Below are 17761 nucleotides of genomic sequence, written 5' to 3' on the forward strand. Positions count from 1 at the left end.
GAATTTGGAGATCATCAAAGCATCATTCATCATCTCATTAGGAACGTGCCTAAACAGTGTAAGGCATGCAAACAAGCATGTTGGGGCCATACAAACTACTGAGCACCGTTTTGATAGCTGCAATGACATTTATAATGATACTAGCCTGACTAGAGTTTCGGGATGTTTTTTAATTCACTCCACTGAACATTAATAATTTTAATCATCCTTACATCCTTTTGTTCCTAACCCATTACCTAGTCCATATCAGTACAGATATTCACTGTGATTTTTTCCCCTTTGAGATCTGATGTGTTTTCACACTTTTTTTTAAGGAGTATATTTTAGAAATGGGTTGCCAGACTCCAAGATAGCTATTGTGGTATCTACAGGGAACTGCAATACCTAGCTGAAGAAAAAAAAAGAACCAAGCCAAAAAACATTTCTCATAACAACTTGGCAGCAGGGAAAACAGAAGCCCAGCTGCAATTTAGCGGACATTCATATATTGCTCTGAAAGACAAATCAAGCCAGCATTAAGTGGGGAGGCTGCAGCATGGCAAGCCTGACACCCGTTTAGGGTGGTAAGTAAAATAGCAAACTGAGGCTGCTTTTAGTTTCTCTTTGGTTATGGACGATTTAGCTCAAAACATGCCTTGAAACAACCACATGATATTTTTTCTTCATTCTTTTCTTCATTTAAAATGAGGGCCAGTTTATAGCTAATTTTATTTATATAAAATGTACATTGATAGTCACATAGTGGCAAGATGACAGATAAAAAAAATCCAAGCACACACACACACACACACACACACACAAATGTAGGTGTACTTATTTATGCACAAATGTGCAAACACATAAATCACTGACACATCAACCACACGCAAAAAGCTTTTCCACATTGTTCATTTCTTGGGTGACACCAGCCATCACATAGTGGAGGACACATTTGCACTCTTTTACCATGCTAATAATATGCTATCATCAGGCCGAACGACAAATGCACCGCTCATGGCCATAATCTCGTCAGCTGTCTCACACGGTGGATGATGTGCAGACACTCAAAGCCATTTGGCATGTAAGCCTGAGATCCCACAGCCCCATATGAGGGGCCGTACAAGCCAAAATTCATTCTTTCACTCTCACACACATACATTCTTCTCTCACACACATATATTTTCACTCTCACATACATATATTTTCATTCTTTCACTCTCACACACATACATTCTTCTTTCACACACATATATTTTCACTCTCACACACATACATTCTTCTTTCACACACATATATTTTCACTCTCACACACATATATTTTCACTCTCACATACATATATTTTCACTCTCACATACATATATTTTCACTCTCACATACATATATTTTCACTCTCACATACATATATTTTCACTCTCACATACATACATTCTTCTTTCACACACATATATATTTTCACTCTCACATACATATATTTTCACTCTCACATACATATATTTTCACTCTCACATACATATATTTTCACTCTCACATACATATATTTTCACTCTCACATACATACATTCTTCTTTCACACACATATATATTTTCACTCTCACATACATATATTTTCACTCTCACATACATATATTTTCACTCTCACATACATATATTTTCACTCTCACATACATATATTTTCACTCTCACATACATATATTTTCACTCTCGCACACATACATTCTTCTTTCACACACATATATATTTTCACTCTCACATACATATATTTTCACTCTCACATACATATATTTTCACTCTCACATACATATATTTTCACTCTCACATACATATATTTTCACTCTCACATACATACATTTTCATTTATGCATTCCTACATTTTGCTCTCATTTACATGCATTCAATATGCATTTAATCTCACAAATAATATATGTATGTAAGAAGAGAATGCATACATGTCAGAAGAAAATATATGTATGTGAATGAAAGAGTATAGTGGAAACGGAAGGAGTTTAATGGAAACGGAAGGCTGGGTGTCTGTACCGCTGTGATTGGCTGAGAAGCACGCGCGGGTCACTTTCAAGTGTCTGACAGTATGGAGGGGGGAGAAGAAACTCGAGTTCTTCAGCAAGCTATCGGGGTTTTAAGAAATATTTTATCATCTCCTGAAACGGTCACATCGTTGTCCTCGTCACTTGATCGAGATGGGACGGGCTCAACTTTTTTTTTACGTGCGCTCAGAATAGTGGCACAAAAATAACGCCACAGTAACCCAGAAAGAGTAATATTTCAAACTCTGCCACTCTGTGCTTCTCTGCCACTGCCTCGTTTGAGTTTTGGACGAAATGGATTCTGAGATATTGCATTTCGTCATTTCGAGCTGATTGGAGACCAGAACAGCCAATCAGATATTTTTGCATCCAAGTCTGTGATTGGCTGGTTTTGTGGCACAAAAATAACGCCATAGGTCACAAAATAAACTTTTAAGATATTTTCATGCGAGAATGGTGCTGTGTAAACTTCAAATATCTGCTTGATTCATCAAGACATCACATATTTCCATAAGTGCTCTAACATTTTCGGAGATGCCTGTTACCTATGGCCTTATTTTTGTCCCACTATTCTGAGCGCACGTAAAAAAAATTTGAGCGCACGTAAAAAAAAAAGTTGAGCCCGTCCCATCTCGATCAAGTGACGAGGACAACGATGTGACCGTTTCAGGAGATGATAAAATATTTCTTAAAACCCCGATAGCTTGCTGAAGAACTCGAGTTTCTTCTCCCCCCTCCATACTGTCAGACACTTGAAAGTGACCCGCGCGTGCTTCTCAGCCAATCACAGCGGTACAGACACCCAGCCTTCCGTTTCCATTAAACTCCTTCCGTTTCCACTATACTCTTTCATTCACATACATATATTTTCTTCTGACATGTATGCATTCTCTTCTTACATACATATATTATTTGTGAGATTAAATGCATATTGAATGCATGTAAATGAGAGCAAAATGTAGGAATGCATAAATGAAAATGTATGTATGTGAGAGTGAAAATATATGTGTGTGAAAGAAGAATGTATGTGTGTGAGAGTGAAAATATATGTATGTGAGAGTGAAAATATATGTATGTGAGAGTGAAAATATATGTGTGTGAAAGAAGAATGTATGTGTGTGAGAGTGAAAATATATGTGTGTGAGAGTGAAAATATATGTATGTGAGAGTGAAAATATATGTATGTGAGAGTGAAAATATATGTGTGTGAAAGAAGAATGTATGTGTGTGAGAGTGAAAATATATGTATGTGAGAGTGAAAATATATGTGTGTGAAAGAAGAATGTATGTGTGTGAGAGTGAAAATATATGTGTGTGAAAGAAGAATGTATGTGTGTGAGAGTGAAAATATATGTGTGTGAGAGTGAAAATATATGTGTGTGAGAGTGAAAATATATGTATGTGAGAGTGAAAATATATGTGTGTGAAAGAAGAATGTATGTGTGTGAGAGTGAAAATATATGTATGTGAGAGTGAAAATATATGTGTGTGAAAGAAGAATGTATGTGTGTGAGAGTGAAAGAATGAATTTTGGCTTGTACGGCCCCTCATAGCCCCAGCTTAATTGGATTTTGAAATGCAGTGTGTGCATTCATCTGTGGGTGTATGCGCATATGCAGCGGTATTTCAGCACATCTGAGTGTTTTCATACATGTGCATCTGCACTCTCATCTGACACATAAAATCACTGTCAGGTGAGAATCTTGTAAATTACATCTTTGCAGAGGCAGAAAAAAGCAGCCTTGATCTTAAACAGCTTGTGTTTTGAGTTTATCTAATTGGTTTTGAAAGGGTGCCATCAGATCTGGCCATGCGACGCCTTTTCTCGTAGATTGGTGGAAGAACTAAATCTTGAACTTGAGTAAAAGAAGCAATAATGAGAAAGCATTCTGTGACAGCTAAAAACCGTGCTTTCAAACTATAACTGTAGTTTATTACGAGTTATGCACATGCTTTCATTAGTTTATCCCTTTCGTTTCCATCATTACTGACATTCACTATTTGCCATGTTCATTCCATAACAAATTCCAGTGAATCTCTTAATTAAATCAACTTCATTGCTGTCATTTATTTTTATAGGCAATTTACATTCCTCTCTTTGTTTATTTAAAACTATAAATAATGAACAAAATTACAATCATTATCATTAAGCATGTTCGGAAACCCAAAACAGGAAAAATGAATTCCAATTAAACTTCCATATTTCTTGTGCATTGTGTTGTGTAAACCACTGTGCATGTATTTGTCTCTTTATATCCAGAGGCTGTTCATGGAAAGATCTTTTCTCTGAAAAAGTAGGTACAAGTATTGAGTAGTTAACTGTTTAAAAGGTGATCTTTTTTTACCTCGTGGTGTTCTGTCAGTAAGATTTCTTTCACAATAATTCAGAGAATTTCTTTCATAATAGTTCCGAGTGCTGCATCTGGCCAGAGTCATACCCAGCTCTCAATATATCCATAAAGCTTACAGGATGACGCCTTAAGTTAGCTTTGAATGTAGTGGACATACATACTGTAGTTGTGATATCATGTAAGGGCATTTAAAAAAAGAAAATTTGGTCCAACATTTTAGGTGCCGTCTCTCTCTCCCTGTCAGCTTTACTTCTGAAGGAAATGGGTCGGATAATGTGATTAAAATATATTATCATTCCTGGCAGAGGCACTGCTTGCCACCGGGCAAGGCAGGCAACAGCCTGGGCCCCCAAGCCAGTGAGGGGCCCCCAAAGGCTGACAAACTTTAGACCACAGCACTGTTAATGTGCAAATGTTTACAAGTGACAAGAGCAGTTATCCCTCTGGGAGTTTAAAAAAAAAAAGAAAAGAAAAAAAAAAGGGAAAGATGTGAAAAGAGCAAGGCAGTGCATTTTCTAAAAACAAGTTTTTTTTCTTTTAATTTAATCTTATTAATGTGTTACTTCTACAAATATGTTATACTATATCACTTTATTATCATTTGGTATTAAGTTTCTGATCACTTAAAATCATGATTTATTTATTTTATTATTTATAACATGATGACAATGACCTCTAGGTCCCCACTAAGAATTGCTGCTGTTCCTGGCATAACTCTTGGAATCAACCTGCTGGTTTGGATGTTGTAACATTGCAGAGTTCACTGCTTTTAGCATTTAACAATACAACTAAAAACCAGTTCCACAAAAATAAACCTGTGATAAATCAGAAATATCCTTCAAGTAAATGTAAAGACAATTTAGAGAGAGCAAGCAAGGAAGGCTTGCTCAATTAGGCTTGCAGATGCTCTGGCTTGGGTTCAAGTCCAACCTAGAGCCCTACTGCATCTCATCACCCACACTCTGCTCTGTCAAGCAAGGAAACAAAAACCTTGGAAAACAAATTACAAAACAAGAAATCCATCCATCCGTTCATCCATGCATCCAGTGAAAGGTTTCTGTTCTGGACACAGTTTGCACTTTACCTCACAAATAAAACTAATGTTCATCTCTCTACTCCACAAAAGCTGTAGACTGCTCAGCTGTCTTCTTTCTCTCAGCACATCAAAAACCAAAATTAGCTGATTGTTGCACAAGCGCTATAATTAGGTATTCCTCTTTACTTTTCACCATCCTCCATCACTTTTGTTGATCCATATAGCTACCACCTCATCTCTGGGTGTAACCTCAGATTGAAGATTTCTACCTGGTCTCTTGTGTTAGTTCAGTCTGCCTCCTACTAATCAGTGCACATCATAATAATTTGGTATTTCTAATGGCTGAGATTATTAATGATCCACTATGTCATTTAGACAAAACAGCACTTTTTTCAAAAGTGACATACATGATAAGATGTCAGTGCGCCCCAGGGTGGCTGTGGCTACAATGTAGCTTGCCATCACCAGTGTGTGAATGTGTGTATGACTGGATATGTAAAGCGCTTTGGGGTCCTTAGGGACTAGTAAAGCGCTATATAAATACAGGCCATTTACCTTTTATAAGATGTTTATTGTAATGTATGTAAACACATACATTTTATATTGTGAGAAACAACTCCAAGCACCAGATAATGATTTTTCTTGACATGTATTGGAGGAGCAACTCAAAGAACATATAGATAAATGAAGCAATAGAAGCTCAAAACTGTACTGAATTACAGTAAATGTAAATATATAGAATCTAAGTAAATGCACCCAGGTACTTTGTACCTGTAAAAGCATGAAATCATCTAAATTGAAAGGAGCTGGCACACAAATGGCAATGGGTGCTTTCACTTTCCTATTTCCCACGTGTCTGTGGTCGCTCTTGCATGCATGAAAGTTCATAAACCCTAAAATGAAAGGTATGAGATAGCTGGGTGAAAGATTGCTAGTGTGTGAGATAGAAGTGGTCGCTCCACTGCGTTTCAGAGAGACAAGGGAGCCAGCGTCTTGTCTATACTCACCCAAACCACCTTACCTGGTCTCGTCGGAATTCAGCGTCCCTGTTGACTCCAAACAGTAAAGTGTGTAAGTGAACCTATGGAAGGAGCCAAACTGATGACAGGTTTTCAGACCGTGATCATTCATAGTGTGGAGGAAGTGACTCTTTCTCTCAACTGTCAGGCAAGATTGAACGGTTTAAGGAAAAACTGTGGAGTCAGACAGAAGCAGCAATACTCTACTTATTAAGGATCAAGAATACGTTTTTAGACTGAGAACTCATATTTCTGCTGACTTTTGCAGACATCAGTAAATTTAAGAGGAAGGGAAGCAGACAGGGTAAAGTTTTCAGTCTGCCACATAGAAATAAAGTAGGTGGATGTTTCAATGGAATATTCAAAAGGTTATGGAAAGTCTCAAAGTTGGCACAGCTGTAAAAATTAATTCATCACAAAGATTTTCTCTAATCCAAGAGGGGAAAAAAAGACAAATTCCCACAGACCGTTAACCATAAAATGTCATGCAAGTTTTTCACAGCCGCAGCGAGGCAAAAGTTTTCAGTCTTTCACGGTGAAAAGAAAAGAGGCAATCTGATGAATAGAATAGTTCATAAAACATAGAAAGAAAAACTGCCTCGGAGCCTGTAAAGTCAATCTGGAGTAGTAAAAGTGAACACAGCTGAGTAACAAATAATGTTTTTAAAGCATTGTTACGAAGCTGACTTCATAATCAGCAACTCCATTTGAGTGAGAGCACTGAATAAAGCTTTGATGTTGTGCCAGTCGATAACTGTCTATAAAGGAACTGAAAGCTGAAGATTTCATAAAGGATGCTGTAATAGTTTCGTTTAGCAGAATCTACATTTTCCTCTTGTATCACATGAAGTTATCAAGAAACTGTATAAACAGAATAATAAGATGTCAACAGCTTATTGCGATTAGCAGCTTTGTTTCATTGTCAATTTCTCCTTTGGTAGCCATAATTACAATGGTGGTTGGGGGATCAGTGAATTAAAAAATAAATATAAATTTAAACAGTTTTTGAATTCCTCCTAAAGATGACTTCATGGTAGGACTGTACCTTTTCCTGGTAAACCCCGATTTATTTTAGTATTTTTAAAAATGTTTTCGTTTCATTCTTATCCTAAAAACAGCTCACTTTTCCATTGCAATACGTGGAACTGGTAGATTTCCAGGAAATGACAGATTATAGTTAAGTTTCTCTTCTTACAGAAGTATTCAATCCAAACAGAAAGCACTGAAATATGGGAGGAGAGACAGTACTATAGATAGATCGAGGGATACAGGAAAGAGTGGGGGAGACAGTTTTCCCGACTTTCCTAGAAGCCATCTGTCTTTGTTTGAAGAGTATGACTGCTGTCAGGTTGCTGTGATAGAGACATAAACAAACAGGGGGATCACAGCTCCTTATCTCTGCTCATTTCTCCACCCTAACAAGACAAACACCAGCAATCCTGTCATGTTGACTGTGTACATGCATGTGTTAGGGCAGGGGGTTTGTGTGTATGTGTGTTTGTTCATCTCGCTGTTTGTGGTACAGTAATGCTTGGCCAGAAAGAGGTGCATATTTTACGAAACATGATGCAAATCCAGAGAAATACAACTACAGGGCTAGCGGGTGCAGGCAACGCGAGAAAAGATTAATGTTGATTGTTGCAGCATTATATCCAGCTCATCTGACTACTTGATATGAAGTGATGCCCAGCTATGTCAGAAATCACAAGTGTTTGTAACGGATCTAACTGGCAAGGAAAAAAAGATACATTTACAGTCTCTTCAATAAGCCAATTAACAAGGACACAACTTAAAATTGTCTTTTGATACTACTCAAGAGTTTTACATAGGTGGATATGGCAATCAACAAATTATTGATAACGTGCAATCACACATGACTTAGCGATTAAGAGGGTTCATGCCGGCTTCTGTCCATGTTTATAACTGGAGGGGAACAAAAAAAAAAAAAAAAAGGAATCGCAGCTCATTGTGAGTGCATGTCGTTACTGTAGCAACCCAAAGTCAAACTTCCATAATTCATGCATCCTTGCAAATAATACACAATCCAATCACAGCTTTGTGCAACATATTGCAGCATCTGCAGTCCTCCATGAAAATGCAGGTTAATGACAAGCATTCCTGGTTTGGTGTCAAAACTGTCAACTGTACACCATCAGTGTCTTGTAACACGGTGACACCTTTTTGCCTAACGAAAAGAAAGGCGAGAGCTGAAACAAGTGGCGGCTCTCATGCCTTTCAAATGAATTTCAAATGAAACAAAACACAAGCAAACAATAATATCATACAGCAGATTAAGCTAATGAAAGAAACTGGGAATATCAGGATTTAGTATTTGTGTATGTGTCAGTATAAAGTCAAATATAATGAGACCTCATTCAGTCTCAGGTCTGCTCACTCACTGTAAAAGCGCACTGAGAGACTGCATCATCTGCAATTCAAATGAGCAATTCACTGATTAGTTAACAGAGCCAAAAGGTCTTAATACAGTCAAGTAATGACTGAAATGCAATTTCCATTCAATCAGTGCTTTTACTTATAATGACTGATATGGAACTCATATCAGCAAAGCAGCGTAATGATAGAACTTTGTGCAAATACTTGCTTAAGCAAACACACATTTGACTCTGAATGTGAGATAATTGGCAAGATATGGGGGAAAATGTCTTTTGCTGCTGAGCCTAATTAGGGAGAGAACATTTTCATAGCTGCCAAACAACAGCAGACAAACCAAAGGTGCTCTATAAAGAATCTGTGGCTTCATTATAATGTAACATCTGATGGTGTGGGAGAGGAGGAACTGTGACAACACCGACATCCAAAGATCATGAATGCTAATGTAAAAGTTCTTTTACAGATGAAAACTTGTAAACGTGTAAAATCAATATGACAGGAACAAGGCTGTGGAGGATGCGTTGTAAAGATCAATACACTTGCTTCGATCTGTGGAAGGCGGTTCGCTGGAGTTTTGATGAAGCACCGGAGGTCAAAGGTTACTGTTGGCATTGATCACTAACAAATGAAGATCATCAGAGAGCCTTCCTGTTAGATCGATGAAAAGTTTCTAAAGAGATGATTTATGGAGGACATTTTTCTTATCAAAATAACTATTCATGGTGGGAGAAAGCAACGAGAATAGAAAAGGGGTTTATAAATTGTGCTGGAAGAATATCGGTATGCCTCTATCCATCTGAGGATGCAGCGGGAAAGAGATTTTTTTTTTTTTTTTTTTTTTTTTTTTTAGAAACACACCTTGCTGTTAGAGTACCCGCTCCCATATTTTGGTTTTATTATAGATGAAGTTTACATTTCATGTTGCTTCAAACTCACCAAGAAGCCCAAAGCATAAAGAATAAAAAAGGGTTCATTCGTTTTTTTGGCAAAGGGAAAAAACAGGGTTGGATAAACTGCTGTTTGATTCAAAGAACAGACTTAGAACTGCATAGTATGCACAATTATTATTGTAAAATAAATCAGTGGGCAGCACAAGGTTCAGAGTTCAACTCCATCTGGTCAGGCCCTTTCTGTGTGGAGTGCATGTTCTCCCCATGTTTTGTGGGTTCTCTTTGGGTACCTCCCACAGTCCAATGACATGCAGTTACCGGGGACAGGTTAATTGGTGATTCTAAATTGCCCATAGGTCTGAATGTGAGTGTGAATGGTAGTCTCTCTCTCTCTCTCTCAGTGTTACACTGAATCAGATTGGCAGCCTGTCCAGGGTCTACTCTGCCTCTTGCAGTATGGTAGCTGGGATGGGCTCCAGCACCTCCCTCAAGCCCCACAAGTATAAGTGGAAGAGAATGGATGGAATAAGTCAGTGTGTGATCTACGCATCTACACAGATCCCCCAAAAAACAAACAGAATTTCATGAAACTTTGCGACATCGGTCTTTGATGAAGACACATTGTCCGAATGCTCTTCTTGTTACTGAAAAAACAACTGCAAAAACAAGTGGAATGAGCTCAAAGCAGAAGGTCGTGTGTCATTTAGTTCATTCTTTTGGCCCGATCAGTAAGAAGCCTTCCATTCAACTGGGTATATTGTTAGTTAAAAAAAAAAAGGAACTGTGGCAGAGAACAGTGTGTGCACATGGAGTCCTAGAAACGACAGCAGCAAATTGGACTGCAGAGTTATGGGTAGGATCAAAAGAAGTATGAGTCAACAGGAGCAAGTATCATTTTATCAGGTACATCCCACTTCTTAGACAATTTGAAGCAATGAGTGTGGGCACGAGATGAGAGTGAGCCCATGAAAAGTTTTTTCCTATCAAAAAATAAGATTAAATTTGAAGAACATGCAGAGAATGACAGCAGTTTTTACAATAAGTGTGTTATTTTCAGATGACTTCAAATTCAACCTGCATGGATTTTTTTCAAAGAAAATTTGTATGGAGAAAGTCAAACACACCGCACTAAGGCTTTTTCAAATGACTGGAGGCTGCTGTTCTTACAATGGCATGATTAACTTGTTTTATTGATAGAATCAGAAACTATGAAGTCTGGAAATTTAGGGTGCAAACTCAAACAAGCCCAGCTGAAGAATATTTTGCCCAGTAGAAAAGCTAGCTAGACTTAAGTTTGCTCTTCCAGAGTCCTGACATAAACACACAGAGACATACAGTGACGATGAACTGAAACTGAACTCTGCTGACTGAAACCGGCTGACTGCATTCTTTCATAATGTCAGCAATGTCCACAAGCAAAAATGATGGCAAGCTAAATACACAAATACTAAAACTGATTTATTTTTTTTATTTTTTTAAAATCTGTTAACTTCCAGGTCTCTGAACTGTTTAAAGTTTATAATTTCTTTATGTATAAACCTAGCAAATTTATATACTGCACAGAAATTCATAGCTGAGTTTATATTCTTTACATTTCAGAAATTTCACTTTTGAACTGAACTTCTAATGGACCTAAAGTCATTCATCTCCTGCTGTATTCATGTCTAAATTTTATCTTTTACAGCACAACTCCTCTTGTTTGAGTTTCCTGTTTCTTCACTGATATTAGAGGCCACCCAGGTGAGGTTTGTGGGCAGGTTTTCCTTTCTGTCTGAGGGTTAGCAACTACATGCCGACAGCTTGTCGGGAGCATAAAAAGTAACTTTGCCAAAAAGCCATCATTGCATCTCTCAGGAGCACACATAATAACCATTTACCTGGTTTTCAACCAAAAGTATTTTAGTCCATGATGCAATTAGGTTGTGACAAATAATCAACATATTTTGATACAGTAAGTGATTAGGTCAGTCAAAAAGCAAAAACACTAGCTAAAACAAAGACAAGTATTCGCACACTCATGTGCACCTACCATTTCTATGCAGTTATTAATATATACTCACTAAAACATTTCCTGTGAGACATTTTACTTCAAGCAGCATCATATTCTAAAAAAGAAAAGCAATCTGCATTTGTACATGCAGTAGGGCCTCTGTGCATTTCTGCAAACTGAACAGCAAGAATGATGCTGAGGTATCACATCTCAGTCCTCAAAGCACTTTGCAACTTGGAAATAATTCAAACAAGCCTGTGCTCAGATGATGTTTTCTATATTTGTTGCAGAGGATAATGATGCCGTTATCACACTGTGTAACAATCTATCTCCATTTACTCTTTGCTCGGCAGTTGCTACCTCGCTTTGCTTTCTAACGGTAGGAAAACACTTCAGGAACAAATGTGATAATCATGATTTGCACCAAGAATAGCTAATTAGATACTGCCATTTTTGCAGGTGAGGCAATAGTTAAGTTACTTACATGGATAATGACTTTGTGAGACAATGTCCTGCATAGCTCAACACTAGCATTTTGACTTAATTTAAACTTTGCACAAAAAGTAAGGAAATTTGTTTGCTTATTATTTCTTTGTTGTAAATCTTATACTGTTGGAAGCCTATATGAAGACTACAATGCAGACACTGCCAACATAGCTGCACATTGATGACTGGCTTCTGTACACGGAAATGCAAATTCCCAGGGACACAGAGTGACCTTGTCCTCATAAGGCCAGAGTTTGCTATCAATGCCTTGTGGTCATTTGATTAATTGCAAATTTCATCAGATAATTTTCATGAGTAAACTAAAACTTGATCCAGTATACGAGTGCTGATTTGCTTGTAGGTCACAATGTGCACTTTGAGGACTGCGAGGTAAGAGGATATAGTTGGCGTCAATAATGACAGCAGCCATTTTTTGTTTTTGCACCTTAGTTTTACCACTATAGTTACTTTTTTTCTTCTCTAAATAGTGACTTTAATTTTTGAAATATAAATAGGTGAATGTCAAGACTTCTGACATGATTATTAGGTTGTCTCTTATTGTGTTATTCAACCTCTGTCCTGCTGTAATACATGGCCGGCCTGTTTTGAAACAACATTTCTAAACTGCCATTAACTAAAAGAGTGATTTATCTTTGCAGGACAGAAACAGGCTGAGATAAAACCAAGTTTTATGTCACACATAAAGATGTTATGATGTAATTTTCATTGAATGTTGATTCCTGTTTTGATCGGGTTGTGTCTTTCTTGTGTTTCTAACACTATTGTGTCTCCCTCTGTTTAGTAAACTCTATGTATGTATGTGTCTTTTCTGTTATCATGTTTAGTCTTCACAATTTAATGCACTGTGATAATTGTTTTTGTTGTGTTAGGGATGTGAATTGAGTTCAGTTCCTTGGAAATGTTAGTCTGCTTGCATATCAATTCTGCTTATTGGTTCCAAATACGCTTCAATCAGCTGTTTTAGGTTTGTGTGCTGGAGGAGGTAATTGGTGGCGCAGCCTGTAGTATACAGCATAGAAATGGACATTTTATTATATTTAATTGCATGAAGAGACAAGAGAGTAATGGTAAAGTGTAAATAGGAGAGATACAGGGGAGAAAAAAAAAAAAAAAAAAAAAAAGCACTATGCTTCTAACACAACTTTGGCTCTTTGCAATCACTGGCATCGACAGCATGCTAATGCTAAGCTAGCCAGCAAGCCAGAGTAATGTTAAAGTTAAGTGAATGCTAACCCCAGCCCAGCAGCCAGACCCTGAACAGGTAACAAAGACAGTGATGAGCAGTGAGGCTGCTGCCTCCATTTCTACCCGTTCATATTTCTATAGCAGTGCTGGTTTTCATCTTTGCTTTGTGCTGTGGGCTTTGTGTTCATACCTAAATACTAAGAAAAGCTCATAAGCGTGTCCTCATTAGAATACAGATTTGTAATGGTGTGCAGGACTGTAACCTATATAGTTAATGGTAATTATGAGAAAGTGCATTTCACGTCATTTTACGGAGAAACCTGAAGGTAATGCAAAGATTTGTATAACTAATTACTTACTCCTGGGACTAATTAAGTAATGTACTGAATTAGTTTTAAAAAAATTGTGTATAATACATTACTTTTGAGTAATGATCCCAACACTGAACACAACAAAAAAGGGAAATGCCTCTAAAATGCACAAACATTTGACCACACAGAATGCAATTAATTTACATGAATTAATGTTTTTCATATGCTGCTTAAATATGGTGATGACTCAAACCAGAGTGAATGAGAACCCAATGTGAAGCAATAAAGACCTGAATCAATAAGTGATATCAATAATATACATTTTCACTGCTATGCAGATGACACCCAACTTTATCCATCCATGAGGCCAGATACCACACATCGATTAGTTAAACTACAGGAATGTTGTAAAGACAAGACCTGGATCTCCTCTAACTTTCATCTCAGATTGTGGCCTTCCTTGAGGTTCCTAGGGTATTTAGAATTAGTAGAATGGGAGGCAGAGCGTTCAGCTTCCAGGCCATTTTCTCAGGAGACAGACAGTCTCTACTTTTAAAATTTGACTTAAAACTTTCCTTTTTGATAAAGCAACTAGTTAGGGTTGGATCAGGTGACCCTGAATCCTCCCTTAGTTATACTGCAATAGGTGTGGGCTGATGGGGGACTCGCATGATGCATTGTTTCTTCTTCAGCTACCTTTTTCATTCAATGTGTGTTTATACAACTCTCTCCATTTAATTATTCTTCATCTCTGGCTCTCTGTCTTTTGTCCCGTCTTCCTGCCCTCACCCCCAACCGACTGAAGCAGATGGCTGCCCCTCCCCTCCACTGGAGGTTTTTTTGTATTAGAAGGGAGTTTTTCCTTCCCACTGTCACCAAAGTGCTTGCTCATAGGGGTTCATATGACTGTTGGGGGGTTTTCTGTTGTAGGGTCTTTACCTTACAACATAAAGCATCTTGAGGTAACTGTTGTGATTTGGCCCTATATAAATAAACTGAATTGAACTGATCAGAAATTCTTATCAATTCTCATTGTTGGTTTGTATCTTTGATTTTTAGTCCTGGTTTGTCTTCTTTCCTTTGTGATTGTCTGCTCTACCTTTGTTCTCATCTGTTGTTTATACCTCTCTACCAGTATGTTCCTTTGTGTATATCCAGTTCTGTTTTAGACTCTCCTGGCCAGATTGTTAGCTGTGCTGCCCTGTCTGTACACCTGTGTAAAATTTAAGTAACTCATGCTTGTTATTTGGATGCCTGCTTTGTGTTCATTCTGTTAGTGTAGTTTTTTGGATTTCACATCAGCTGAAACGAAGCCTTGCTTTTTGTCATTTGATCTAGCTTGTAATCCTGCACATGGCCCTCTCTTCTGATTCCTGACCTGCTCCTATAAGCATTTGCTGTTGAACCTGAAGAACCAATTTACATTTAAGTCATTGCATTGTTTTAGCTTATTAAATGTTAGCTTAATGCTGCATTTTTTAAAAATCAGAAGGAATGATTTTGCACCCAAGTATGTGTGAGTTCTGTCTTTGCCCAGGAGATTTTAATCTCACTTCATAGCTTGCATTTGATGCTCTTCCTCAAGTCACTTTAAAGTCCACACATTGCTGTCCTTAAAAAAAAAAAAGTCACGTTTAATGATCTCAGATGGCATTATTATCAATGGGGGATATTCAGCAAATTGTAATACTAGAGATAAGCACCCTCAAAGCGCCCCTTGAAATGATGGAGCTCCAGTTTGAGAGTAGCTTCCAAGTGCCAAGTCACACAAGAATTAGAGGCACATCATTCACATGAAAGAAAAAATATATATGAGGGCAGGGTAATTTTCCTGCCATCTGAGTCAAACCTGCATGATACAGGTGTAAGATGTGCACAGTTAGCTTGTTCCCATACTTTAAGACTAAAAACTGGGATGAAATTTCCTAGCCTATAAAGGCCACAGAGGTAGCCTCCTACTTCAAGTGCAAAATTATTCTACTCGGTTCATCTACAGGCAGTGTGTAACCTAGGAGATCTGTTGGCATGTGTGTGAGCCAGACTGAGTCAGTCAGTCAGTGATGTATGAACATCTCTTAAATATCACTTTTCTTTGAATCTGCATACTCTTCTCAAGGCTTCCTCATTCTTGGAGTCCAAGAATGGTTTGCAATCCAAGCATATTAAGACATTTCAGCTAGCTGATTCATGTACTTAAAAAATGGTGGTATGGAGAGTGATTCAAAGATTCTGGTCTATAGCAGCTAAATAGCATACCTGTCATGGTGGTGCTGTGTGGCAGGCAAGGCAGGACCCAAACACAGGACTCAGAGACAGGGGAATAAACTCAAAGAGCCAGCTTTGTTGCTATAGCAAAAAGAAGAAAAAACAAAATCCTCAAACACAAAAGCACTAACCAACAAAAACTCAGAAACTAGACATAAACAACTAAGAAATTACCACTAGTACTTTACCCAGGGAGACAGCAGATTGAAGATTTAAACAGGATTACGAGGGGATGGGCAGCAGGTGGGAACACAGGAGAAACAAATCAGACATAACAAGATGGGGTGACGCAAAAGTAAACACAATGCACACAAGACCAGGACTACCAAAATAAAACAGGAAACACAACACAGAGACAGAAAGTGAGGGACAGTGAGAGAGCAATGAGACAAGATGGGCTGAGGAGAACACAGATAAGACCAAGACAACCAGGACTCAAAGGGGAACAGACTAAATGAACAGGTAACTAGATATTAGAAATAAATGATTAAACTAGAAAGTACAAGGAAACTAAACAATACCAAACAAAGACCAAGAAACACAAATCACTACAATGATATAAGTAAACTAGGCCAAAAAAGTCCAAAAATATAGTATTTGCTTCAACCATATAATCGTGTTTGGTAGCATTTGGAAAATTAAGTAATTGAAGGTTTTTAATTATAAAGAAATTATATCAAACAAATGTTAATATGCCCTCGATAGTAGTGTTCAGGGTAAATAATTGCAAAGTAAACCAATACTGTAATCAGATTACATATATCTGCACATATCGTAGTAAAGTAACATATTACCTGTTTAACCATCCATCAGTTTATCCAGTTCACTGTCTCAGTGGGGCTGCAACCTATCCCAGCTGTTACTGGTGAGAGGCAGGATACGTTCTGGTCAAGTCACTGAGACAGACAGACAAACAATCACTTCCACTCACATTCACACTTACAGCCCATTTTAAAATCATCAGTTAACCTTGCATCCAATGTAGCTTGCCATTACCAGTGTGTGAATGTGTGTGTGAATGGGTGGATGACTGAATGTGTAAAGCGCTTTGGGGTCCTTAGGGACCAAGTAAAGCGCTATACAAGTACAAGCCATTTACCATTTACCATTTATGGACTTTGGAAAGAACCTGGAATACACGCATGTACGTTTCAGAAGAGCTACAGCTGGCTTGCAATTTTGAACCAAGTACCTGGTTGCTGTGAGTTAACAGTGCTAACCACTGTTGTTGCATTTCATATGTGGGATATTTAGATCTGCAGTGATGTTCACTTACTTTGCTTATTGGCTGTGCAGAGAAAGGGATTTTGGTAATTCAGCTAAGGCAAACACTGTGGAGATAGTATGCTGATACTTGTATGCTGTCCTTCAAACTTGATGACCGTGATCTTATTTCCAGACTCAAAAACAAAAAACACGAAAACTTTTTAGAAATTAGATAAAACTTTATTAATCCCTCGGGTGGGTTCCTCCGGAATTTTCTGTAATAACGCTCATTACAAAGTAGTTCTTTGTATATTATGACTTTTCATGACTTTCCAGGACAGGGACTAAGCTAAAGCAAGAAAATCAGCATGAACATCGAGATTACTAGTTGATCTGCATGTTTTTGACAACATGCTTGCATAGACAATAGACAATACGTAGATGTGGGTATGCAAAGCCCTGTGTAGCACTTGTGGACCTCCATGCCGGGATCTTTACTGAGTTTTTCAAGTGACTAACAAGTTCCTGAAAGTTAACAAATGAGAAAATTTGTTACATATTTGTTTTTATTTTTGTTTTTTTAAAGTG

The 17761-nt window shown here is 37.7% G+C and overlaps 1 long non-coding RNA gene across 1 annotated transcript in view; it reads right to left on the reverse strand.

Annotated features, from left to right (window-relative positions):
* LOC106098403 (uncharacterized) overlaps nt 1-16405 on the reverse strand; it is an 80153-nt gene extending 63748 nt beyond the window's left edge. Inside the window, exons 1-2 of the long non-coding RNA XR_002057231.2 lie at nt 16142-16405; nt 15959-16048 (exon numbers count right to left, since the gene is read on the reverse strand). This is a non-coding gene — a long non-coding RNA (uncharacterized LOC106098403). The remainder of the gene's footprint in view (nt 1-15958; nt 16049-16141) is intronic.
* Between the last annotated feature and the right edge of the window lie 1356 nt (nt 16406-17761).

This window comes from Oreochromis niloticus, linkage group LG18 (assembly GCF_001858045.2).
Source record: "Oreochromis niloticus isolate F11D_XX linkage group LG18, O_niloticus_UMD_NMBU, whole genome shotgun sequence".
NCBI classification, from domain to species: domain Eukaryota; kingdom Metazoa; phylum Chordata; class Actinopteri; order Cichliformes; family Cichlidae; genus Oreochromis; species Oreochromis niloticus.